This window comes from Cnephaeus nilssonii (genome assembly GCF_951640355.1).
Source record: "Cnephaeus nilssonii genome assembly, chromosome: 4".
NCBI lineage: Eukaryota > Metazoa > Chordata > Mammalia > Chiroptera > Vespertilionidae > Cnephaeus > Cnephaeus nilssonii.
The window spans coordinates 21,607,290-21,631,976 of record NC_137075.1 but is presented as its reverse complement, the minus strand read 5'-3'; the positions used below and the strand labels follow the sequence as shown (position 1 = coordinate 21,631,976).

At 42.7% G+C, this 24,687-nt stretch overlaps 1 pseudogene across 1 annotated transcript; it reads right to left on the bottom strand.

The window, feature by feature from the left end:
• Window positions 1-21,545: 21,545 nt before the first annotated feature.
• On the bottom strand, window positions 21,546-23,551 carry LOC307097630 (protein EURL homolog; annotated as a pseudogene). The gene is made up of 2 exons: window positions 23,466-23,551; window positions 21,546-22,180 (listed from the first exon to the last, which is right to left on the bottom strand). The product of its transcript is annotated as a protein EURL homolog (transcript).
• Window positions 23,552-24,687: the final 1,136 nt, after the last annotated feature.

Here is a 24,687-nt window from a genome sequence, read left to right as displayed (position 1 = left end):
CCATAGGGAGTTACATAATTTTCAATGTAATGGAATTTCATTACTGCAATAGGAAGCCTGGGAAGATGAAGGATCGGGTTCCAAATTACCCCTGGGGAAAGAAAGATAAGTAATCTACCTTCTGATTAATCATTAGTCCTCATCTTCAAAACAAACAGCCAAAGGAAATCCATTTGCATGAGAGGGGATGGGGTGGTGGAGATGCAAGCCAATAATTTCCTTTTTAAGTCCCCCTTTTTGATAAGTGATCTCCTTCCTCTGATAGTTTGGCCAGGTTTATTTTATTTTATTTTATTTTATTTTTGTTAATCCTCCTATGAGGATATTTTTCCATTGATTTTTAGAGAGAGTGGAAGAGAGAGGGAAAGACAGAGAGAAACACATCAATTGGTTGCTTTCTGCATGGGCCCTGACCAGGGCCCTGGGCCGGGGAGGAGCCTGCAACCAAGGTACATGCCCTTGACATGAATGGAACCCGGGAACCTTTGGTCCACAGGCCTACGCTCTATCCACTGAGCAAAACTGGCTAGGGCAGGTTTACTTTATTTTAAAGCAATATTTCTCTGCTCCCTGTCCATCTCAAGCTCCTTTGTTAAAGGTAACTGTCACATGCCATCTCTCCTGTAGCCTGCCCCCAGATTCTAATATGACTCTTACAAGTGGCATGCCCCTTGTTGGGAAGCACTATATCTTCTGTGCCACCTCGAGGCAAAATAATTTTCTTAAGCTTTACTTTCTTTGTTTGCAATATGTGAACAATAGGATATTTCTTCCAGATATCTCTATTATAAAAACCCCATGGCCATGACGCCGTCATGCCTTAACGACCAAACACCAAAAGACACCTGCTGAATGTCATGTGATTTCTTCATGGGAACAAGGAAGTGTTGCTCTGTTCAATTCTCATCTTCCGACGAAGGTCAATTTAAGTGCTCCTGAGAAGGAAAGGTTAGGGCAGGAAACTATTCTTATCTCCCTCCACAACTGTCTTCAAGGTGGGCAGGGTTGCGTGCATGGTGAGGTGCACACGGGTGGGCGGGGACTTGACACTGGGTCCCGTGGCACGCTGGGTCTGGGTCATGCGCAATTTTGCGCAGTGGGCCTCTAGTCCTATCTAATAAAAGAGTAATATGCAAATTGACCGTCACTCCAACACACAAGATAGCTGCCTTCATGTGGTCAAAGATGACTGCCCCATGTGAACACAAGATGGCTACCACAAGATGGCCAGCAGGGGAGGGCAGTTGGGAGGGACCAGGCCTGCAAGGAAGGGCAGTTGTGGGCGATCAGGTCAGCAAGGGAGGGCAGTTGGGAGGGACCAGGCCTGCAAGGGAGGGCAGTTGGGGGCGATCAAGCCTGCAGGGGAGGGCAATTAGGGGTGACCAGGCTGACAGAGGAGGGGAGTTGGGGGCAACTGGGCCTGCAGGGAAGGGCAGTTTGGGGGGACCAGGCCTGCAGGGGAGGGCAATTAGGGGCAAACAGGCTGGCAGGGGAGTGGTTAGGGGTGATCAGGCTGGCAGGCAGAAGCGGTTAGGGGCAATCAGGAAGGCAGGCAGGCGAGCAGTTGGGAGCCAGCAGTCCTGGATTGTGAGAGGGATGTCCGACTGCCCGCTTAGGCCTGATCCCAGTAGGGGTCCCAGATTGGAGAGGGTGCAGGCTGGGCTGAGAGACACCCCCCGTCCCCTGTGCACGGATTTCGTGCACCGGGCCTCTAGTAAAATTATAATATTGTTGCCCTGGCTGATGTGGATTAGTTGGTTGGAGCATTGTCCCATACACCAAGGGATTGTTGGTGAGATTACTGGTCAGGGCACATACTTGGGTTGTGGGCTCTATCCCTGGTTGGGATGGTATGGGAGGCGGCCCATGTTTCTTTCTCTCTTTCTTCTCCTTTCTCTAAAGTCAGTGAACATATCCTCAGGTGAGGATTAAAAAAATTTATTTTTCAAAAATATTGTAATATTGTTGATTCAGTGTTTGTTTTTTCAAATTAGATGTGGTTCTTTCCTTTGCTAGCCCTTCACACCCTGAAATGATGATAAGCCCTTCAAGATACTTCTCAAAAGAACGTTCTGACTTGAAGAAAATTTTCTTTTGTTTTTGAGTGTGTTTGTGTACAGCTTATAGATAAACTTTTCCTTTTTATATAACATTATATTAATACTAGAGGCCCGATGCACAAAATTTGTGCAAGAGTAGGCCTTCCTTCCCCTGGCTGCCGGCACCAGCTTTCCTCTGACACCCAGGACCCAGGCTTCCCTTGCAGTCCTGGCTTCGTCTGGAAGGTCTTCCGGAAGGACGTCCGGTCTAATTAGAATATTATGCTTTTATTATTATAGGTTTGGTGTACAACATAATGATTTGATATTTGTATATTTTGTGACATGATTACTACAATAAGTCTAGTTGACATTTATCTTGTGATGAGAACTTTTAAGATTTTCTCTCTTAGCTACTTCAACTATACAGTACAGTATTATTAACTACTAGAGGCCTAGTGCACGAATTCGTGCACCAGTGGGGTCCTTCGGCCTGGCCTATGGAATCGGGCAGAAACCAGCTCTCTGACATCCCCCCAAGGGTCCCAGACTGTGAGAGGGCACAGGCCAGGCCGAGGGATCCCACCGGTGCACGATCAGGGTCGGGGCGGGGGGACACAGGAGGTTGGCCAGTCGGGGAGAGAACGCGGGAGGGCTCCAGGGCATGCCAGTCTGTCTTGCTCAGTCTTGATCAGCTGGACCCCAGCAGCAAGCTAATCTACTGGTCAGAGCATCTGCCCCCTGGTGGTCAGTGCACATCATAGCGAGCAGTTGAGGGGCCTTAGCATATCATTAGCATATTACGCTTTGATTGGTTGAATGGACCACTGGACACTTAGCATATTAGGCTTTTATTATATAGGATAGTCATCATGCTGGGCATTACATCCCATGACTTACTTATAACTGGAAGTTTGTACCTTTTGACTTTCTTCACCTATTTCACCTATCCCAGCTCCTGCCTGCCCTACCTCTGGCAACCACCAATCTGTTCTCTATATCTATGAGGTTTTTTTAGTTTGTTTATTTTTTAAATTACACATATAAGTGAGATCATACAGTATTAGTCTTTTTCTGTCTGACTTATTTAACTTTGTATAATGCCTTCAGGACCCATTAATATTGCTGCAAATTGCAATAATTTCTTTATATGGCTGCATGGTATTCCATATATATAAGGTATCCTCCACAAAATGTATATACACACTTTGAATAATTATAAATACATTTCATTTTCAAAATTGAGCTATTAGCTGTTAAAGTGTATATACATTTTTGGGGGAACAACTGTCTATGTTCACATTCTCTTTATCCATTCATCCATTGATGGACACTTTGGGTGCTTCCATGTCTTGGCTATCTATCTAATAATAGAGTAGTATGCAAATCATCACTCCGCTACACTCACAAGCCACGCCCACCAGCCACGCCCCAGCCACGCCCACCATTTAATCTGAGTGCGTTTGCAATTAAACTGAAAACATGGCGGCAGCCCCGCCCCCCAGCCTCTCCAGGTCTCTGGGAGTTGGAGAAGTCAGGCGCCAGCGCCTGAGGCTGGCTGCAGCCACAGAGACCAAGAAGCCGCCTGCCCCATGATCCCAGGCTGCAGCCAGCCTCAGAAGCCTCAGGTCCGCCTGCCCAACGTCCTGGGGAGAGGGAGAAACTGGGCCCCAGCGCCTGAGGCTGGCTGCAGCCACGGAGACCAAGAAGCCACCTGCCCCATGATCCCAGGCCTCAGCCAGCCTCAGAAGCCTTAGGTCTGCCTGCCTCACATCCGCCTGCCCCACGTCCTGGGAAGACGGAGAAACCGGGCCCTGCGCCTGAGGCTGGGTGCGGCCGGGAGACAAAGAAGCTGCCCGTCCCATGATCCCAGGCTGCAGCCAGCCTCAGAAGCCTCAGGTCCGCCTGCCCAACACGTCCTGGGGAGACGGAAAACCGGGTCCCAGCACCTGAGGCTGGCTGCAGCCACGGAGACCAAGAAGCTGCCTGCCCCGTGATCTCAGGCCTCAGCCAGCTGGAGAAGCGGTTCACCCCACGTCCTGGGGGAGACAAGAAACCAGGTGCCAGTGCCTGAGCCTGGCTGCAGCCCGGGAGATGAAGAAGCCACCTGCCCTGTGATCCCAGGCTGCAGCCAGCAGCAGAAACCTCAGGTCCGCCTGCCCCACCTCCTGGGGGAGACTGAGAAACCTGGCCTCAGCGCCTGCGGCTGGCTGCAACCTGGGAGATGAAGAAGCCGGCTGCCCTATGATCCTAGGCTACAGCCAGCTGGAGAAGCTGCCCACCCCATGTCCACCCGCCCCACGTCCTGGGAGAGATGGAGAAACCGGGCACCAATACCTGAGGCTGGCTGCAGCCCGGGAGATGGAGAAGCCGCCCACCCTGCGGTCCTGGGCACCAGTACCTGAGGCTGGCTGCAGCCCGGGAGATGGAGAAGCCGCCCACCCTGCGGTCCTGGGCACCAGTACCTGTGGCTGGCTGTGGCCTGGGAGACAGAGAAGCCGCTCACCCTGCAGTCCTGGGCGCCAGCACTTGCAGCTGCAGCACAGGCGAAGCCCCCTGTCCACCATCCCCTGAGGCTGCAGCCAGCCTGGGTGCCTATGGCTGACCAGAGGGAGGGAAGCCTGGATCCTGGGTGCCTGTGGTCAGCTGGAGGAGGGAATCCTGGGTACCAGGTGTGGGCCGAGGCAGAGGTAGTTAGGGGCAATCAAGCCAGCAGGGGAGCAGTTAGGGACAATCAGGCTGGTAGGCAGAAGCAGTTAGGGGCAATCAGGCAGGCAGGTGAGTGGTTAGGAGCCAGCAGTTCTGAATTGTGAGAGGGATGTCCAACTGCTGGTTATCCCATGAGGGGTCCCAGATTGGAGAGGGTGCAGGCCAGGCTGAGGGACACACTCCCCGCTGCCCCCCCCCCCCCCCGTGCACAAATTTCGTGCACCGGGCCTCTAGTCTATAATAATAAAAGTGTAATATTAGACCGGACAGCCCTGCGGGATCGGGCTTAAACTGGCAGTTAGACAGCCCCTGAGGGGTCCCGGATTGCAAGAGGGTGCAGGCTGGGCTGAGGGACTGAATTTCGTGCACCGGGCCTCTAGTCCTATATATAAAAACCCTAATATGCAAATTGGCTGAACAGCATAATGACTGGTGGAACGACCGGTAACTATGACACTCACTGACCACCTGCATTGAGCATCTGCCCCCTCCCCTCCAAGAGGGATGTGACTAGTGGTGGTGATCGGGGGCAGGGCCAGCCAGTGGGTGGCACCAGGCCACCAGCCAAGGCGGGTGCCAGCGGGGGCCCCCCGATTGCCCCACCCGCTGGTCGCCCCACAATTGGCCCTGATTGCCGGCCAGGCCTAGGGACCCTACCCTATATATTGGGAATAGTTTCTTAGATTTAAAAATTAAAACCTGGGAAGGCTACTCTAACACTGAAAAAACAGGATGATGCAGTGATAAAATGCATGGACTCTGGCTTGCACATTTTGTGATCAGCCCTGATTCTGGCACTTATAACTGTGTGACAAAGCCAATTACTTAACTTCTTTCTGCTTCAGTTTTTCCACCCATAAGATGGGGAAAATGGTACTACTGCCTCAGAAGGATCATGTTATGTACTACCTTTTTATAATCAGGGCAAAAAAATGTAGCTGCCCATACAACAGAAAGATGCCTTTCACCTGTATAAAAAGTATGGTCACTGGTGCATGTAGCGTTCCGGATTGCGAGAGGGATGTCTGACTGCTGGCTTAGGCCTGACATCCCCCGAGGGGTCCTGGATTGCGAGAGGATGCAGGCCTGGCTGAGGGGACTACCCCCCCTCCTCTGCAAGAATTTTGTGCACCGGGCCTCTAGTTGTAAATAATGCTGCAGTGAACATGGGAATGCAGTATTCTTTTCAAGTTAGTGTTTTTGTTTCTTTTGAATAAATATCCAGAAGTGGGATTGCTGGATCATATGGTAGTACTATTTTTAATTTCTTGAGGGACTTCCATACTTTTTTCCATAGTGGCACTCTCACCAACAGTGCATAGGGGTTCCTTTTTCTCTACATCCTCTCTATTATCTCTTGTCTTTTTGATAATAGCCATTCTAACAGGTGTGAGGTGATGCTTCATTGTGATTTTGTTTGCATTTCCTTGATGATTAGTGATGTGAAATACCTTTTCATGCACCTGTTGGCCATCTGTATGTCTTCTTTGGAAAAATGTCTATTCTGATTATCTGCCCATTTTTTATTTTTATTTTTTATATAATTTTAAAAATAATTCTTTATTGTTGAAAGTATTACATATGTCCCTCTTTTTTTTTATTGACCCCCCTCCATCCTGCTCCCTGCCCCAGGCCCTCACCACCCCATTGTCTGTGTCCACGGTCCATGCATATATGCATACAAGGTCCTTGGTTGATTACTTCCCACTCACCCACTCTCCCCCACCTTCCTTCAGAGATTCTGCACTCTGTTCCATGCTTCCATGTTTCTGGATCCACCTCTGCCCATTTTTAAATTGGATTGTTAGGTTTTTTTATTGAGTTGTATGAGTTCCTTACATATTTTGGATATTAATCCCTTATTAGATATGTGGTCTGCAAATATTTTCTCCCAGTAAGCAGGTTGCCTTTTCATTATGTTGATGGTTCCCTTTGCTGTGCAGAAGCTTTTTAGTTTGATGTAATACCACTTACTTATTTTTGCTTTGCCTTTAAAAAAAAATCTCACCCAAGGATATATTTTTATTGATTTTTAGAGAGAGGACGAGAGAGAGAAAGACAGTGGGAAAGAGAGAGAGAAACATCAATGTGAGACAAAAATATCAATCAGTTACCTCCTGTACTCGCTTCAAATGGGAATCAAACCCACAACCCAGGCATGTGCCCTGACAGGAATTGAACCCAAAATCCTTTTGGTGAATAGGATGATTCTCTAAGTAACTGAGTCATCCATCATCCAGGGCTGCTTTTTAAAAATTATTAAATTGATTGGAGTGATATCGGTTAATAAGATCATGTAGGTTTCAAGTGTACATATCTATGATACATGATCTTCATATTGCATTGTGCCCACCTCCCAAAGTCAAATCATTTCCAGTCACCATGTATTTGACCCTATTTTTGCTTTTCTTGCCTTTGCTTTTGGTGTCAAAATAAAAAAATCATTGCTAAGACTGATGTCAAGGCTTTTATTGCTTATTTTCTTCTAGTTTTTATGATTTCAAATCTTACATTCAAGCTTTTAATCTAATATGAGTTAATTTTTTTGTGTATGATGTTAAGATAGTGGTCCAGTTTCATTTGTGGGGCTAACAAAAATGAAACTGTATGTCTTCTTCCCCCAACCCCACCTTCTATTCTTCTAGCTGGGTTAATTTCAAATTATGAGACAGATTAATAGGAGAAAATAAAATTTTAATTACATGCATATGGGGGATTCACATAGACATGAAAATCCAAAGACAGTGAAGCAAAATTGGGCATATATGTCATTTTGAACAAAGGAAAAAAGGGGGAAACAGGATTTTAGATTTCAAATGTAAGAATACAGTTATTTAAGTCTAGAAACCTGAAAATTTTGAAAGTTGAACAATTATTTTAGAATTAAAATTTTAGTCATTCAAATTTTATAAATGGATAAAATGACCAGAATTTATTATAATTTATAACTCATAGTTAAGTAGTAGAAAGAATCACAGAGAACATATGTGTATGTGTTTGAGGATTTAAAGGTACATAGTAAGAGTCACATTATGGCGATATGAGTACACCTCTCATCTCTGGCCTCATCTACCTGGTTTCTACCTCCCCACCACAATCACTGTTGTTAGTTTCCTCTGAATCTTTACAGAATTTTTACATATACAAGCAGTTATGAATATATATTCCCCCTTCTTTTTTCACAAAATATAGGACTATTCTACACTTTAAAAAATATCTTTAAGTATCCTGGAGGTTTTCCCCTTATCAATATACTAGAGGCCCAATGCACGAAGATTTGTGCAAAAATGGGCCTTCCTTCCCCTGGCTGCTGGCACCACCTTCGCTCTGGCCGGAGCTGCCTTTCTGCCTTCCCACGCTGCCCAGAGGCCCAGAGCAGCTGGGGTGGTTCGGAATGCCTGCGTCTTCGCCATTGCTACAATGCAAGCATCCTGCCCCGCCCCCAGCCGCTTGATGCCTGTGTATGCAAATTAACCTGCCAGCTTTGTTGGATTAATCTGCATACTCATGCCTGATTGGCTGGTGGGCGTTGTGAAGGTACGGTCAATTAGCATATTATTCTTTTATTAGGTAGATACAGCATGCTCATTGTTTTCATATACAATATATGCAAAATATTTCAGTGTATAGATGTACCATAATTTAGTTAGCAAATTCCCTATTAATAAACACTTAGATTGTTTTCCAATACTTTGCTATTACAATGTTTCAGTGGATAATGTATTCAAGGATATCTAAAGGATAAATTCTCAGCAGTGGATTTGCTAAGTTAGGGAACATAGACATTTGTACTTTGGTTAGGTATTACAAATAGCCCTCCATAGGCGTTGTATTAATTTACACTTCCACCAGCAATGTATGAGGGGCCTATTTCCCTATAGCTGTGCCAGCAGTGTGCATTCTCAAGCTTCTGGGTTTTTGCCAATTTAATAGCTGAGAAGTGATATTTCATTGCAATTTTAATTTGCATTTCTCTTACTATAAGTGTATTTAGGTATCTTTTTCTGTATTCAAAATGTTTTTATTTCTTTTTCTGTGAATTGTTCCTATTTTTAGTTCATTTTACTGTTGAATTGGATTAATGGTCTTTTTCCTTATTTTGTTTATGGCGCTCCTTCTAGACAAACATTTATCTTTTGTCTGTGGCAAAAATTACAAACATTTTCCTCCAATTTGTAATTTGTTTTCTAATGTCATATATTGTTTTATTTTTGCCATCCTGAATTTAAAAATATTTGTATGAGACTATCCATATTTTCTTTAATTATGTCTGGCTTTTGAATTAGAAAGGCCCTACCCTATGCCAAAGTTACAAAGAAATTCTCCTACCTTTTCATACTTTTATGGTTAGCTCTTTCTTTCTTTCTTTCTTTCTTTCTTTCTTTCTTTCTTTCTTTCTTTCTTTCTTCATTTAGATCTGTAATCTATATGGAATATTTCTAGTATGTGGTATGAGGTATGGATAATATTTTGTGATATTAACTATTTTTATATCCATACATTTTCTTTTTTACTTCTTTCATTTTATTAAATAGCCTGCTCAGGGTCTCTATAGGGCAGAAAGTGGGGGTATTATGAAGACTTTTTGACTTTTGTTTCCAAAAACTTAAGCTCTTGGAAAAATTTAGAGTTTGTGGAAAAGGAAAAAGAGAGGAAATTTCCAGGTAGGCATAGAATGTCTTGGAGAAGTGAGGAAAAGTGGGGCTTCTCCAGAACCTTAGATTTATGGGATTTAGTTAGTCTGGAGGAAGATTCTAAGTCCCAAATATGAAGCAAAAGAGAACCACTGATACCACATTTACACAGATCATGGGAGACTCAGTGGTAACTTGTGTACAGAGGTGACTGATTGCTAGAATCAGTTCTACCTCAGTTTGCCCCATCCCCAAATGCAGAAGATCAGAATCTTGACACAACTCAGAAGAGGTGAGGGAAAGAGTTTAAAAATAACTAATCTTAATTTTTTCCAGTAGTCCAAGAGATTAGGGGACCTGGAGTCAGAAATTAAATTTTTATATAAATAAAGTGATATTTCTTGCTACCTGAATTTTTTATTATACCACTATAGTGACGTTAATTTAGGTGTGCACTATTTGTTATATATGATAACTTATACCCGATAACTCACAAAATCTGCCAAAATTTAACATAAATGATTAGAGAATTATAAACTTAAAAAATAAGTAAATACTTATTTATATTTTAGAAATTTGCAATTACAGTTGACATACAATATTATATTAGTTTCAGGTGTACAATATGGTGATTTATATTTCTTCTGAAGTGATCACCCTGATAAATCTAGTACCCATGTGACACCATATATATTATTACAGTATTATCTATATATATAAAAGCCTAAGAGACCATTGCAACCGAACGGACGACCGAACAGGCTACATGGGGCGACCAGGCCGGCAGGGGGGTTAGTGAGGGGCGACCAAATGACTGAGCAGCAGGCTGCGTGGGGTGACAAGGCTGGCAGGGGGGCAGTTAGGGGCGACCAGGCCAGTAGGGGAGGGTAGTTGGGGGTGACCAGGCCAGCAGGGGGCGCAGTTGGGGACCATCAGGCAGGCAGGCAGGTGAGCAGTTAGGAGCCAGTGGTCCCAGATTGGAGAGGGTGCAGGCTGGGCTGATGGGACCGCCCCCGCCCCGTGCACAAATTTTGTGCACTGGGCCTCTAGTTGACTATATTCCCTAGGCTGTACTTTATTTATTTATTTATTTATTTATTTAAATATTTTTATTGATTTCAGAGAGGAAAGGAGAGGGAGAGAGAGATAGGAACATCAATGGTGAGAGAGAATCATTGATCGGTTGCCTCCTGCACCCCCCCTCAACCCCCCACTGGGGATGGAACCCACAACCTGGGCATGTGCCCTGACCGGAAATTGAACATGACCTCCTGGTTCATAGATTGATGCCCAACCACTGAGCCACACCCGCTGGGCCCTATGCTGTACTTTACATCTCAAGAACTATTTTATAACTGCCAATTTGTACTTCTTAATCCTTTCACCTTTTTCACTCATCCCCCTCCACCATCCTCCCATCTGGTAACCATCAAAATGTTCTCTGTATCTATGAGTTTGTTTCTGTTTTGCTTGTTCATTTATTTTGTTTTTTAGATTCCACATATAAGTGAAATTTCATGGCATTTGTCTTTCTCTGTCTGACTTCACTCGGCACAATACCATCCATGTTGTTGTACGTGGTCCATCCATGTTGATGCAGATGGCAAGATTTCATTCTTTTTTTTAGGGCTGAGTCACATTCTATTGTATATATGCACCACTTTTCTTTATGCATTTATCTATTGATAAACATTTACGCTGCTTCTGTAGCTTGGCTATCATAAATAATGCTGCAATGAACATATGAATGAGTGTCTTTTCAAGTTAGTGTTTTAGGTTTCTTTGGATAAATACCTAGAAGTGGAATTGCTAGGTCTCATTTTCTTATCCATTCAGCCACCATATGTCTTTTGACTGGAGAACACTGAGAATTCTAACTTTTGAGAAGTCATGAACTTAGTTCCAGCCTCGTAGAACTATATGTGCCAAGACATCCTTGATTGCAACTGGGCCGCAGGATTTCTTTCTGTTTTGGTTTGGTTTGATGGGGTTTGTGGGCCGGGGGAGTTGTGGTTCAGATGCACAGAATTCAGTTAATCAGACTCCTCAGTTCTTGGCACACAATTATTATTCTGTGCAAGGTTACTCTCCTGTTTCATTTTGTTATTTCCCCCTTCATTCCTTATCTCACCCCCATTTTCTTTAAAAGCACCTAATCTAAAGGCTTTTCCCAATGGTCACCGATAGAGGTTTGGAATAGTCCAAGAATCTCTTAAAAAAACAAAAGCCAATTCTTTTTTTTTTTTTTTAAAGAGAATGCTGTATATATTGAAAATATTAAAGATGTCCCCTTCCCCTCCATTGACCCCATGTATATTTTTTATTGTTGATAGTATTATAGGTGTCTCCTATTTACCCCTATTTAACCCTTGTCCTCCTAGACTCTATCCACCCCCCACCCCACCCCCGCCCAGGTCTTCACCACCCTAGTGCCTGTGTCCATGGGCTATGCTTAGAAGTATATAAGTTCTTTGGTTTATCTCTTCTTGTTCCCCCAACAAGAAGGTATGTCAGTCCATTTCATACCTTCAGTCAGAAAGAATGTATGCACCCCCTATGTTCAAAGTAGGGTTATTTACAGTAGCTAAGATTTGGAAACAGCCTGTGTGCATCAGTAGATGAATGGATAAAAAAAGTGGTGGGACATCTACACAATGGAATACTATGCAGCTGTAAAAAAGAGGGATCTTTTACCCTTTGGGACAGCATGGATGGACTTGGAGACTATTATGCTAACTGAAACAAGCCAATATGAGAAAGACAAATATCACGGCCCTGACCAGTTTGGCTCAGTGGATAGAACGTCGGCCTGCAGACTCAAGGGTCCCAGGTTCGATTCCGGTCAAGGGCATGTACCTTGGTTGCGGACACATCCCCAGTAGGGAGTGTGCAGGAGGCAGCTGATCGGTGTTTCTCTCTCATCGATGTTTCTAACTCTCTATCTCTCTCCCTTCCTCTCTGTAAAAAAAAAAAATCAATAAAATACATTAAAAAAAGACAAATATCACATGATTTCACTTATTTGTGGAATCTAATGAACAAAATGAATTGACCAATAAAATAAGAATCAAAGCAAAAGCCAGTTCTTGTTGATCAATATAGGTTATTGTAGAACAAGCAGCGCCAGCATAATAAGCAAGTTGCAAAAGGAGCATAACTCGAGTTGGATAAACTAGTGGACTTTTTTTTCACCTATAAAAATGAGGTTAATCATGAGGTTAGTGAACAGGTTCCATATTTAATTTTAAAATACTTAATAAAGAAAAATGAAATAATTATGTAATGTTTATGATTTTGAAGAGAAAAGTTATATAAATATCAGCCAGCTTTCCATTATTGAATAAGCTAAATAAAGAAGCAGCAGAAATCTTTGTGTATTAATGGGAAGTCTCAGAAGTCTTTACTTATTGGTATGTCAACTACTCTAAGATCGTGAGGGTAACTCACTGATCTGAAAAAAACACATTTTAAACCAGTGTGAGATGTGGCTAATTGACTAATCAGAGTAAGAAAGGCCCAGATGACTTTTTAGAATAATTCACATCAGAGTGGATATTGACAGGGCAGATGGTGGATGGCACTGAAAGGCAGATTTCATTTATTTACTCTTGGTTTTCTCGTGTTGGTAATTTTAATTAAAGTGAGTAAAAAACAAAATCTTGTTTAAGCATTCTTTTCCTTCTCAACATGAAAGGTGTTGACACATCCTCTCACTGAGTTGGGAAGATAAAGGCAAGGGAAAGGATTGGAATTTGGTGTAAATTAACACATCACAGGGCTCTTGTGTCTGTAAAAGGTGAGGAAACAAACACGTGTTAATGTAACTACAACTGCAAGGAAGGCTGTCGAGGCATGTATGTGTGTGTGCTTGGCCAAATGCCGTGGATTCCAGAAATGCAATTTCAGTTGATGAATTTTATTATAATTAACACAGGGAGCTCCACCAACTCAGATCTCTTAACTTGATTATCTTGGGACAAGAATCATATTTTGCAGAGATTTGGGAACCTTCTGGGATTGTGTCCTCAAGCTTGCAATTAGGGGTTCTGCTTTGCAACCTCAGGTGGTTTGCCTGGAGCAGCTCATCTTAAATGGCAAAGCACTAAGTTCGCTGCTGGAGAAAACCAGCAGTCACTTTTTGTGTACATGCCATCATTCCTTTAAGCCTGGTAGAGGTCATCTCTAACATTTAGCAATTCATGAAAGCCATACAGTTTTTACATGAGTACATTAATAGTATGTAGAGGGTTATCCATTTTAATAATTAAGCAAACTTTTTTGAGGTAGACAGGGTAAACAAAAGGGAAATTAATACATGGGTTTATTTCTTCACATAGTGAATAGGGACAGTTCATTTCCTGATATGTCTGGAATAAAAGCTTAGATTTGGAATAGAGCTACCTGGAACTGTTGAAGCTCAAGCTTTAGGATGGGATCTTCCTGCAGAGCTGGGTTCCGCTAACAACTTGGATACTGTCAAAGCAGAGTGTGCCCTTTCAAACTCTCCTTGGGAAACTAATTAGCAGAATAATAAAAAGGCAAGATCAGCTCTTGTCTTCCAGGTTGGGGATATAAAAAAACAGTAGTTCTAATTAGCAATAATTAAAATTTAATTAAGAAGCTCTTTGCAATCCTCCCCCTCCTCCCTCCTTCATCGGGAGCTAGCCAGCTCTTGGCCGCGGAGCTGTTTTTATCCCTGTGGTGCTGAATCACAGCTTAATCACACAGCCTCAGATCACAGCTTACCGGGCCCTTCACGCTGATCACCAGTCCTTCCAAGAGTGGCAAGTAAATATTCTAGATTTTAATAACATGGGCGATTAATTTTTTTTCAATTTTATAATCATAAATTGTGATTCTTCTCCCTTCTTTATCAGCTGATTACAAATACCATTGCTTTCCTTTTTAAATTTAGTACTTGTCCCCCCATTTCTACGCCTTGTTGAAACAAGAGGACAACAGGAGACCTCCAAGAGTATGAAATATTTGAACCCAAATGTCAACTTTTATGCTTTAAAGCAAAGCATAAAATTGGCTGAAAAATAAAAAACTAAAACATTGGTGAAACCATACATTCAAAAAATGAAAGTATTCGGCTGTTAAAAATAAAACAGCACACTGTAGATAAAGGTTAAGGAAAGCAAATACAATATTTGATGCTCATCACAAGCTTTATAGAGTCATCTAAGTCTTAATTTGAATTTAGAATATTTCAAATTGTAAAAAGGGACTCCTCTGAATTGTATGCTTTAATGTGGTTACAATGGTAAATTTTTTGTTATGTGACTATTATCTCAATAGTAAAAAGAACTCAAATTTTGATTTTGTCCTAATTAAGTCACATAGTTTACAGAAAGGGGAACCCCCCCCTCGAGATTTGATAGATCATTATGAGCAAAAGAAAAAGGAAATAATCAAGAACAGAGGGAAATTAGGTTTTTAAAAGCCATTGGACTAAGAAATATAACCCCGGTTCTTTAATTATTAAGGGAAGGGCTCTGAATCTGCTCCATTATCTTAATTATGTTTCTGAAGCAAACATTATTTCAAGGTGATAAAAGATGACATGACACTAAAGGTAAAACCAGAGCAGATGTTACATGAGTAACAAGCCAATAGGCCCACATTCTGATAATTTCTTCCCCTCTAGACATGTTCTCATTAATCTGTGATTAATAGGATTTGAGTATAGTAAATGATGATGATCTATTGTCTGTCTTTGTTGAGCACCATGGAGAGAGTAATTTGTCAGCTCAGCTTTTGTGTGACTATTTAATAGCAAAGAGGGAGAGAGGAGAGACGCTAATCTTCTAATTGGCATCTATAGAGAAGGGCTAGGTGAATACTGCCTGTATGGGAATAGCCCAGTATAATTCCTATGCCTGAGGAAAGCAAATGTGGACTGTATGTTTCTTTTATGTAATTGTGTCTTATAGGAAAAAAGGCAAGGTTGGGATAAAGAAAAAACAGTGGTGAAACAATCTTAAGAGATAATAAGCCAACATTTACTAACCTATTTATGAGCCTTTTACAATTGTAGTGACTTGCTAATTTTTGCTAAAAAGTAGACAAAAATTTTAAAAATCACTTTTGGTTTAAAAACAATTGCTCAGATGGACTGAAAAAACAATATTTAAAATAAAAAGCCACCACCATCATAATTGTTACCATCAACAATACAGAATGCCTTAACATTATGATTGTAAAATTTTTAATTAATCCATTAATCAGATATTTTGAACTAAAATGATTTGATGATTAGTCCTATCAAATCTGGGGTGGAATAATCTTAAAATGCCTATACCTTAATTAGAACAAGATATGAAATTGCTTTTCTCCTTTTTCTCATGTTATCTTTAAAAATTTTTGGCACATTTTCTATATTTTATGCACTCTTCAGGTTGCTGGAAATGAATAAAACAAGGGCTCACTGGGAAAATATATTTACAATGCATAAAAGCAACAATGATTAGCATATGTAGACTATATAAAAACTATTATTGATCAACTGTTAGGAGAAATTGGCAAAGAATAAAAACTGACAATTGACAGAAGAGAAAATCTAATATGGGTCATAAACATATGACTAGTTAGATGCTCAATACAACTAATCCAGGAAATTTAACACAAAACAATAAGACCTCACCTATATCCATCAGGCTGACCAAAATTAAAATGTTTGTCTAGACCAAATTGGGGACTCAAACTCTGGTGGGAGTAAAAATCAATCACTTTAGAGAGCAATTTCTCAATATTCAGTAACTCACTTTTGTTGTTGTTGTTGTTGTTGTTTTGTTAATCCTCACCTGAGGATATTTTTTCCATTGCTTTTTAGAGAGAGTGGAATGGAGGGAAGAGAGAGAGAGAGAGAGAGAGAGAGAGAGAGAGAGAGAGATGTGAGAGAGACACATCAATTGGTGGCCTCTCTTACGTGCCCCAACTGGGTCCAGGGACTGACCTGCAACCCAGGTATGTGCCCTTGACCAGGAATTGGGCCTGGAACTTTCAGTGCATGGACTGGCGCTCTAACTACTTAGCAGCACCGGCCAGGGCTAGTAACTCAGTTTTAACTTGTCAATATTTATAGCAATTCTATTTCTAGAACTATACCCCGAAGAAACCCTTGCACATGTGCACACAGAGACCTGTAGAAGAATATTCACTGCAGCTTTGTTTATAAGAGTGAAAATAGTGGTTTTGGCATTTTGGGGGGCAAAAGGACAAACACTAGATTCCGACTTCTAGGAATAGTGCTAATATCATTAGGCAGACTTCTTGTTTTTCCAATTTTTTTTGTTTTCATGAACTTGAAAACTTAGTTTAATTTCTTGGTGCCTCAGTTTCTTTATCTATAAAACTAGAGGCCCAGTGCACGAAATTCGTGCACTGGGGAAGTGTCCCTCAGCCTGGCCTGCACCCTCTCCAATCTGGGACCCCTCGGGGGATGTTGATTTCCGGTTTAGGCCCGCAGGGATCGGGCCTAAACTGGCAGTCAGACATCCCTCTCACAATCCAGGACTGCTGGCTCCTAACCACTTGCCTGCCTGGCTGCCTGGCTGTCCCTAACCACTCTGCCTGCCTGCCTGATAGCCCCCTAACCGCTCCCCTGCTGGCCTGATTGACACCTAACTACTCCCCTGCCAGCTCGATTGCCCCCAACTGCCCTCCCCTACAGGCCCAGTTGCCCCCAACTGCCCTCCCCTGCCAGCCATCTTGTGACAATGTGGGGGTGGCCATCTTGTGATGACATGGGGACGGCCATCTTGTGACGACATGGGGGCAGCCATCTTGTGATGACGTGGGCATGACCATCTTGTGATGTGAGGGTCAATTTGCATGTTACCTCTTTATTATATAGGATAAGGGGTTGGCTAGACAATCTTTCTATTTGCCACAAATTTGTTTGGAGGTCAGAAGCCCAAACCCAGTTTCCCTTGGCTGAAGTCAAGGTGTCAGCAGGGCTGGTTCCTCCTGGAGGTTGAGGGAAGACTCCATGTGCTTGCCTGTTTCCAGCTTCCACATTCCCTGGCTTGTGGTCCTTCCTCCATTTTAAAGAATACCACTCCACTCTCCCTACTTTTATCATCACCAGATAGACAGTCTTTTAAGGTACCTTCCAGTTCTATAGCTTTAAGATTCTATCCCCTCCCCCCAAACACTAATCCTTATTTGTATGAAGCCAAAACAGATAAACAAGATTTTCCAATATTTATTACCAAGTTAATAATGAGGCAGGATAAGAAGAAGCTAGGAGAATTCCTGGGCAAGTGGAATGGGGAAACTAAGACAAGAAAATTAAATAAGACCAAGCAATTAAAAAAAAATTATCTTTATTGTTGAAAGCAATACAGATTCCCCCCCCCCCACCCCCCCCACACACATTGACTCCTTTGAGCCTGCCCCTAAGGCCAAACTATTTGAACAACTTGCAACCAGCTAGTGAATCATAAGACCTTATCTTCCCTGACCATCCTTGGTCCTTACTTGAGAGCAAATGATTTATACCTCCCCTCCCTAAAGAGATAATACATAGCTTACATCACCCTGGTTGGGGAAATAAAGGACAGAGACCCAATTCATGCCATTTGTGCCATCTAAACTCAAGGATGGGTGAAGTCAGGGGAACAAATAACGAAAACCTGATTAAAGTCAGGCAGACCCATGATAAAGGTAAAACAGTAAAGCAGACCAAAGGATAATCCCAAACTCCCTTATATGCTTATTTTGGCTCATCAGCATATTAAAAACACATCTGGAAAGCTGATGAATATTATAATGAAACCCTCCCCTAAGATTCTCCCCCCAGAAGAGAGATAAAAACCCGAAAAACAAAGACCCAGTGAGGGCTCACTCCAGAGCTTGCCCATGCCCCTTCTGGAGAATGAACGTTTTACTTCCTCTTAAATTCTAGGGGTCCCCACAAGACTTACAACAAGGGGAGCGGCAGGCAGCAGCAGCTCAACATGGGTTTACCCCCAATCTGGTCCCCAAAGCCTCCTTTTCTCTGACTTTTCAGTGAGCTGAAAGAGCCCCTCCTTGGCTCACTTCCTTCACATACGTTTTTAGGAGCCAAAGCAGAGCCCCGCCTAGGCTCCCCTGTTGCTTCTCCTGTTAGTCCTTCGTGTGTTTCACGGTCCCCAGCTTCAATAAACGTACTCTCAAAATCAACCTGTTGGCTCGATCCTCAGTAGGGTTCACGCAGGAGGCAACAGATCAATGTTTCTCACATCGTTTCTTTCCCTCCCTTCTCTCTCTCAAAATCAATAGAAATATTTTTTAAAAAAATAAAGAAAAAGAAATGCTCTTCCACTTTCTTCCAAAAAAAAACACAACAACACACAACCAAACATTTGGTAAATAATTTTTGCAAGGCCACCCAAAAACAATGAGACATAAAGGGGAATCTAGCAAACAGATTTTTGCTTTAATCCTTCCTATCTCACACTTGATTCATATGTGCTAAAGTGAGTATGCTAAAGTTCCCTTCCTGGAGCAGGTTTTCCTACTGAATCTCTTTAGGCTGGTAAAGGGGGGGAGGTGCGGGGGGGGGGGGGAGGTAAAAAAAATACACCCACAAACCCTTTTTCTGAAGTTGTTAGGCTTTAATTGTTTTCAGCTTGAAATCATGGCACATTCTGAGGAGACTTGTTCCCAACCCCACAACAGCATAATGATTCAATATTTGTATATATTGTGAAATGGTAACCATAATAAGGCTAGTTAACATCTGACACCATACATAGCTATAAATATTTTTTGTGTGCTGAGAACTTTTAAGAACTACTCTTTTAACAACTTTTAAATATCACCATTCTGTACATGACATCCCTACGAATTACTTACTTTTCTATATGTTTTTATTGATTTCAGAGAGAGGAAGGAAGAGAGAGAGAAATAGAAACATCAATGATGACAGAGAGTCATCGATCAGCTGCCTCCTGCACATCCCCTATTAGGGATCGAGCCTGCAACCTGGGCATGTGCCCTGACCAGAAATTGAACCATGACCTCCTGGTTCATGGGGTCAATGCACAACCACACCAGCAGGGCTGAATTACTTATTTTACAACTGGAAATTTGTACTTTCTGACCCCATTCACCCTTCTGTCATCCCTTACCTCCCTTCCTCTGGCTATCACCAATCTGCTCTTTGTTTCTATGAGTTTGTTTTTGTTGTTGTTGTTATTACTTTTAGATTCTGCAAATCAGTAAAATCATATGATATTTGTCTGTCTCTGTCTAATTTATTTTACTTAGCATATTGTTGTCACAAATGGCAAGTTTCCATTCTTTTTTTATGGCTGAATAATATTCCGTTGTGTACATATGGCATTTCCTTCTTGAATCTCTTATTATTTGGCTTTTGTTTTCACTCTACAAGACATATTCTAAAATTAACTGCTCTTGGCTTGCAAACCATATATCTAATAAGGGGTTAATGTCCAAAATATATAAGGAACTCATACACTTAATAGCAAAAAAGGAAATAACCCAGTTCAACCCGGCTGGGGTGACTCAGTGGTTGAGCTTCGTGCCAGGCACCAAGAGGTCGCTGGTTTGATTCCTGGTAAGGCACATGGCTGGGCTGTGGGCTCAATCCCCTGTAGGGAAAGTGCAGGAGGCAGCTGGTTGACGTTTCTCTCTCATCAATGTTTCTATCTCTCCCTTTCTAAAATCAATAAAAACATTTTTTAGAAAGGAAAGAAAAGAAAAGAAATAACCTAGTTTTAAAATGGACAGATTTCCGGTCAAAATGGAGGCATAGGTAAATGTGGTACTTCCATCCTCCAACAACCGCACCAGAATTACAACTAAAGTACAGAACAACCATCATTCAGAACTGCCTGAAAGCTGGCGGAATGGACATCCTACAACTAGAGAAGTAAAGAAGAAAGCATGTTGCCCTAACTGGTTTAGCTCAGTGGTTAAAGCGTTGGCCTGCGGACTGAAAGGTCCCAGGTTTGATTCCGGTCAAGGGCATGTACCTTGGTTGTGGGTACATCCCCAGTAGGGGGTGTGCAGGAGGCAGCTGGTCGATGCTTCTCTCTCATCGATGTTTCTGACCCTATGTCCCTCTCCCTTCCTCTCTGTAAAAAAAATCAATAAAATATATTTTACAAAAAGAAGAAAGCATGTTGAGACTCATAGGGGGGCGGAGGTGCCAGGAGGTGTTAGAGGACCCAGACACATATAGGGGAGGAACTGGATTGTTTGACATCAGGGCAGGAACTAGGGGGTGGCCTCCTACCAGGTGGAGGTGCTCGCAGGGGTCATTGTTCCTATGCCGAGACCTCCCCTGTCCAGGGCTGACAGGAAACCATATCTAAGTCCTTAAACCTGGAGCACACTGTTGGCCCTACCCTGGTGTTTCCCTGAGGTCCTGCCTCATCTAATTTGCAGCCCCACCCGAGCTGTTTGCAGCAGCGTTTCCATATGAATTAACTATGTTTAATGAAATTATACTGTAACAGTATATTTAAGTAGTCATATGTGGTAAAAGTTAGAAAATTTAGTAATTATGGGAAAAAAGGATTCCCCAGATGATTAATCCAAGAAGACTAGAGTGCCATGATCTGCTTTATTTGACAAAGATGTTAAACACTGCTTCGAAGCTTTGAAAATTTAATGATCATAAAAAAATGGACCATAACTTTCTTCAACTTGTGCAATGTTTGTTTGCCTGGCAGACCAGTAAATGGTAGGGCGTAGGAAGTTTTTTAGTTCCGTTGTTTATGGGTTGCATGACTTCATTCCTGTTCACCCCACTTGCAGACATGGTAACTTGAAACAGTTCGTGCAAAGCTGTTTGATGGCAATGGGGTGGACAAGGAACTCTGAGGCCAAAGAATCTTTTTCTTTAAAAAAAAATTTTTTTTATTGACTTCAGAGAAGAAGGGAGAGGGAGAGAAAGATAGAAACATCAATGATGAGAGAGAATCATTGATCGGCTGCCTCTTGCATACCCACTACTGGGAATTCAGCCCACAACCTGGGCATGTGCCCTTGACTGGAATTGAACCCGGGATCCTTCAGTCCACAGGCTGACACTCTATCCACTGAGCAAAACCAGCTAGGGCAAGAATCTTTTTCTTGCACTTGGTGTGTTAACTAATTCTTCAAGAGCTTACTGTGTTTTGCGGTCAGAACTTTGCAGCCAGTTGCTTTACTCTCTGCCGTAATGTGGATGCTGGGTCTGGACATTAGCCTGTGGGTTAGGGATCGTCTCTTCTTTTCTCTGTGCCTGGTCATGGCTATGGGGCCACAATACACGTCTGTGGCATGAAGTGGCACCTGAATCGTGTAACACAGCAAGCCCGGAGTCTTATTTTCCTCTGCTCCGATATTCTTTGTGTGCAGCCTGCGAGGACACTGCACTTCCCATCCACCCACTTTGCTTAATACTTTGGTCCTTGGGAATCAAGCTGTGGGAGTAACTTTCTATCTGGCGTATGCCTGAAACGAAACGGGTGATGCTGGGAGTTTTAGAACATTTAGAATCTGAGTCCACATCCTTATTTTCTGTGTAGTATACAATCCAGTTTATCTTCTTACTCAAAATGGTTTTAACAACTTCACAATAAGTACTTTTTGAAAGCTTAGAACAAGGACAATTCTGGCTTGCAATCAAATGGTATTTTTCAAAGCAGTCTTTATGGCCCCTTAATGATATGGTGTGCAGGAGATTAGATTGGTACTCTCTCAATATTTAGCTCAAAACAAACGTGGCAGAAGGAGAGTGTTTCTTTGCCTGTTACCAGTTGACAAACACTGCAAATGCTGTCATCACAAACGGTTCCTCTTTATTCATAGTGCCTGTCCAGTTCAGCACCCCTGCAGCCCTTCTGTGCATTGGGCTCCTGCTGTATATCTTTATTTTAAATAAATAGCAGTTGAACATTGTTGCACATCCCTGAGTGGTTGGGAAGTCACATTATGAAAAATGACAGAGTAGAATAGAGCCAGTGTTTATAGCTACAGTGGATGAATCAAAGGAAGAAGATAGGATTGGATAAATACCATTAAAGAATCCCTAACAAAGGCAGAAAAGTTCAGACAGTTATAAAATTATGTTAGCACAGCAAATTTGGCTCAGAGGTTGAGCGTCGACCCATGAACCAAGAGTTCACTGGTTCAAATCCCAATCAGGGAACATGCCTGTGTTGTGGGCTCGATCCCCAGTAGGGGGCATGCAGGAGGCAGCTGATCAATGTTTCTCTCTCATTGATGTTTCTCTCTCTCTCTCCCTCTTGCTTCCTCTCTCTCTAAAGTCAATAAGAACATATTTTAAAAATTATGTTAAGTTCAGACATAAAATTATATTAAGATAGACTTCAGCTATAAAGAAGTGAAGAGGTTGACAAGTCCCCTCCTCAAACACAGCTATGAAACTGAACAAAGTTTTCAAAATCACTTATTTCAGGGTGCTGAGAATCTATAGGGCTCAGCAAACAGCAAATTGAAAACCGTATATTCGTTAAGGATTGCTGAACAATGGAAGTCTTCAACTGAAGAACGGGTGTTCAGGCCTAGGGCTTCCTCCTGCTACAACCTACTTTGTTGGAGCTGTTGTCCTATGAGGGTGGTTGTTGGGAACTCGGTTCCTTTAACCTGCTCCAGTACACCAATTGTCAGGTCTGAGCTATCCCTCTGCCAGGGACTGGACCTCCTGGGATGCCTGGTATCGGAAGACAGAGAAGCCATGAGAACTTGTGGGTATATAAGAGAGTCTTCATTGGCCAGTGGCCATGTAGCCATTGCTAACAAGGAGCCATAGACAAAACAGTTCTTCAAAGCAAAGTCCCATTAGGTAGCCGCACACCCGCTAGGTAACAATACATCTTTCCCACACAGCAGCAGCAGCCTCTGCACCCACAGCAGCCTCACCTAACAGTAGCTTAGCCTGACATAGGAGCAGCCCTCAGGCTCTACATAGCAGCTGCACCTGAGCTGCCTCGTTAAGGAGCCGCACGCTGCCGGAGGGTCAGTAACAACTTTACACTACTTAGGCAAAAGAGGCTTCTTTCCAAAAGAGTGACCTCAGTCTTTTGGGCTATAGAAGGGCACGCTTGTGCAGTGTATATACAGATTACTGTAGCCTTGCTCTTGCACTTGTGTAAAGTCCTTGGACACCCTGAGTAAGATTCCCACGCTCAGAGTGGCCTTGAGCATCTGGCGTACTCTGAATAGGGTACCCACAGTGGTGTTGGCTGTGAAAACCAGTAGCTTTGCTGCAGCAGGAAGCTAACTTGATTTGGAGTAGTTGTTGGAAAACCCACACCCAGCAAGTAGGAAATACCTGCAGCTATTTTAGCTTTAGGTCTTGGTCGGGGCCGAAGGCAGATAGGAGGACAATCCAGAAATTTAACAGAGATAAAGCCTCCCCAACCCCCGATTTTATTGAGATATGATTGACACACATCACTGTGTAAGTTTAAGGTGTATAGCATAATGGTTTGACTTACACATATGTATTGTAAAATAACTACTGCAATAAGTTTAGTTAGCATCTATCATCTCCACTAAAAAGGAAAACAAAGAAACAAATTTTCCTTATGATGAAAACTCTTAGGATTAACTCTTTTTTAACAACTTTCCATATATCATAAGCAGCAGTGTTAACTGTAGTCGTCATGTTGTACATTATATTCCTAGTACTTATTTATCTTATAACTGGAAATTTATACCTTTTGATTACCTTCCTCCAAATCTCTCTCTCCCACCCTCTGCCTCTGATAACCACAAATCTGGTCTCTTTTTATGAGTTTTTTATTTTATTTTAAAAAATCTTTATTGTTGAAAGTATTACATAGGTTCTCCTTTTTCCCCAATAAACCTCTTCCAGCCTGCTACAATCCTCCCCTCCCCCCTGCCCAAAACCCTCACCACCCCATTGTCTGTGCCCACGGGACATCCCCCGAGTGGTCCCAGATTGGAGAGGGTGTAGGCTGGGCTGAGGGACACCCCCCAGTTCACGAATTTTGTGCACTGGGCCTCTAGTTTAAAATAAAATAAAAAATGATTTCAGGAAGGGAAAGAGAGAAAGGGAGAAGAGCAGAGGAGGGGAGAGGAAGGAAGGGAGAGGAGAGGGAGAAACATTCATTTGTTGCTACACTTATTCATGCATTCATTGGTTGGTTATTGAATGTGCCTTGACTAGGGATCAAACCTGCACCTAAGGTGTATGGGGATGATGCTCCAACCAACTGAGCTACCTGGACAGGGAACACATAAGCATTTGGGTGCACGCTCAAGCACTTTTTCGTGTGTTACTAAATTTCATGACCAGATAGCACAGGCTGTCTTGC